This window comes from Zingiber officinale, chromosome 9A, assembly GCF_018446385.1.
Source record: "Zingiber officinale cultivar Zhangliang chromosome 9A, Zo_v1.1, whole genome shotgun sequence".
In the NCBI taxonomy this organism is placed as follows: domain Eukaryota; kingdom Viridiplantae; phylum Streptophyta; class Magnoliopsida; order Zingiberales; family Zingiberaceae; genus Zingiber; species Zingiber officinale.
In genome coordinates, this window is record NC_056002.1 from 4,807,143 (window position 1) to 4,810,738 (window position 3,596).

The window sequence follows — 3,596 nt, forward strand, 5'->3', positions numbered from 1 at the left end:
AACCTGCGAGTCTTACTTAGAAAGAAAATAACCAAGAAGCTTTTAAGGGGTATGGAGTCAAATATATGTTGAAATTGGTTCATTCTAATTTGTGTGATTCTATGACTATCCAGACAAGAGGTAGTATTGAATATTTTGTCTATTTTATAGACAACTATTTAAGATACAAATAAATTTACTTAATGTGCCGCAAGACTAAGTACTTTGATTAGTTCAAAGAGTACAAGGCTGATGCGGAGAAATGTTAAAGTAAAAGTCACTATGGTAAGATCGTAGTGGCAAGTACCTCTTGGGAGAATTTAGGAGTCACTTATCAGAAGTTGGATTTCAATCCCAACTAACTGCATCTGGTACACCCCAACAGAATGATGTAGTAGAAAGAAGGTATAGGACTCTTATGGAATAATTAGATAGGTGATGAGTTATTCAGAAAATTACCAAATTTGTTTTAAGGATATGCTCTGGAAACGGAAGTGAACGTAGTACCTTCCAAAGTCATAACTCTCTACTCATATAGAGTTGCTAAATAGGCGTAAGCCTATTTTGAAGCATATTCGGATTCGGGTTATCCAGCACATATGAGAGATAATGATAAGTTGGATAGGAGTTCACTTGTTTGTAAGTTATCCTAGATAAACAAAAGTAGGTTTATAGTCTTAAAAATCAGAAGGTCATTGTTAGCATCAATGACTGTTTTTTAGAAAAAGACTATATAATGAACCACGTGCTCATAAGTAAATTTGTTCTTAAGGAAATAATAAAAGACATGTCTAATCTAGTACCAAACTGTACAAGATGAGATACCACAAGGAAAACTGCAACACGTATCACAAATGATACACAATTTAAAAAATGTCTTGTCGTAGTGGGAGGGTTGTTAAGCAACCTTAAAAGATTCATGTTTTGGGAGAGTTTTTGGACTCGATCCCTGAAGGACATGAACCTGATCTCCGGACATGTGACGAAGTACTCCAAGATAAATATGCAGCATCTTGGCAAAGAGTAATGAATAATAGAATTAGAATATATGTATTCTAATAAAACCTGGAAGCTTGTAAAACCACCAAGTGGTGTAAAAGCCTTTGGGTGTAAAAGGTCTATAATAGGAAAAGAAGGATAGACAGGAAGGTAGAAACTTTCAAGGCAAGGCTTGATGAAAAAGGAAACTTTTTCACTGGTAGCCATGCTTAAGTCTATCCGGATTCTTTTATCTATTTGGCAAGTGGATGTCAAGACAACATTCCTTAATGGAAGTCTTGAAGAAAGCATCCATATAAAGCAACCAGAAGGGTTCATTGCAAAGGGCTAAGAGCATCTTGTGTGCAAGCTCAATCAGTCTATGGACTGAAGCAAAGCTTCAAGGTCTTAGAACATCCGGTCTATGGATTTATTTAGTAACCGGATAAGTCTTGTGTATACAAAAGGCGTGATAGAAACGTGGTGGTATTTCTTGTACTATACGTAGATAACATTTTTGGTAGTTGGAAACAATATCAAAATGTTGTCAGAAGTAAGGGTATGGTTGTCCAAACAATTCGATATGAAGGACTTGGGAGAATGTATATATTCTTGAGATCAAAGTAATAAGGGATCGCAAGGAAAGAATATTTTACTTATCCCAAGCTTCATACATCGGAAAAATCCTTGCTCGTTTTAAAGCATGCAAAACTCCAAGAAAGGTTTCTTACCTTTTCAGCATGGATTAACTTTATCTAAAGATATGTCTCTATAGACATCAAAGGAGATAAAGGAAATAAAGGTAGTTCTTTATGCTTCGGCTGTCGGAAGCCTAATGTATGCTATGCACGAGATCAGAAATCTGTTTTGCCAAGGGCATAGTTAGCAGATATCAAAGTAACCCAGGACAAGGACAGTGGACTGCAGTAAAGCATATATTGAAGTACCTTAGAGGCACTAGAGATTATATGCTAGCTTACAAGGCAGTTAATTTGGTCCTTGTGAGTTGCATGGATTTTGACTTCTAATCGGATAGGGACAATAATAAAGTCAACCTCGGGGTTTTGTGTTTACTTTAGGAGGTAAAGTCATAACTATGGAAGAGTGATAAGCATATGTGTTTTTCTAGACTCCACCATAGAAGTTTAGTATATGGCAAGCCTCTGAGGTAGCCATAAAAGCTGAATGACTCAATAACCTCAAGATAGACTTATATATGATTTCTGGTTTGTCCAAAGATTATTACAATTTATTGTAATAATATTGGTGCAGTAGCAAACTCGAAGAAACCATAAGTCTATAAAGGCAAGTAAACACAATAGAGCGCAAGTACCACCCAATACGAGAAATCGTATAAACGAGGAGAAGTTGTTGCTGCCTAGAATGCAGCAGATGATGACCTATAGATCTTTTCACTAAGGTCCTTAAGGCGAGAGATTTTGATGGACATGTTGAAGGGTTGGGAATCAGATGTATGACAGCAGATATGGCAGCTTAGTCTTTTAGTATAAGTGGGAGATTGTTAGAGTGTATACTAAAAGCCTAGCTTTTGGTATAAACATTTATCTAGAAATAAGAATCACATTGGTCAAATGTCTACATTTATGATAAATGAAGTTGTTCACTTAATTTATATTGTAGATAACATGGTGTGTGATATCACACACAGAGGATCATGTTATCAGTACCTTATAAATTATAAACAGTAGCTCACGACCATAATGGAAAGGAACAAACCATTGGAAGGTCGTAGTGTAATTAGGTATTAGTTTATCTTAACTATATAATTACACTAGTACACTTAGAGTGTATTGAGTAGGACCATTAGAGGTCATTTCTTTTATACTGACTTTATAAAAAAACAAAAACCTCAGTTATTATGGAAGTGTGTGCTCTTAATCCTAATATAATAACAAGCACATATATTTGATATTTATTTCTTTAATTTATCAATGGGTGAGATTTAGTTCGATGAATCAATAAGCCCGATAAGTTGGGAAATGATATCACTTATAGTGTGTGTTGTTGATTATAGAAGGAAACTATGTCCTAGTGATCTAGGTTGAGAATGTCCCCAAGAGGAGCTCATAAGGATTGTCATGTTAAACCCTGCAGGTGGACTTAGTCCGACATGACGATGAAGTTGAGTGGTACTACTCTTGGAGCTAGATATTAATTAAGTGAGTTGTCAGTAACTTACTTAATTAGTGGACATTTGTTATCTTAAACACAGGGAGACTAACACACTCATAATAAGAAGGAGCCCAAAATGTAATTTGGGATTGGTGCGGTAGTTCAATAATAGTTCTTTAGTGGAATGAATTATTATTGATGAAATTAAGTTGTGTGTTCGGGGCGAACACGGGATGCTTAATTTCATCGGGAGACCAAAACCAATTCCTCCTCTCGGTCCCTATCGTAGCCTCTTATATATAGAAATTTATACCCGCAACATACCCACCTTCTTACCCATCCAATGGGGCCGGCCAAGCTAGCTTGGAACCCAAGCTAGGGCCGGCCAAGACCAAGTGGATGAGCCAAGTTGGTGGCCGGCCAAAGATTGGGTCCCAAGCTTAGGTGGCCGGCCACTAGAATATTAAAAAGGATTTTTATTAAAATTATTTCTTATGTGGATATCA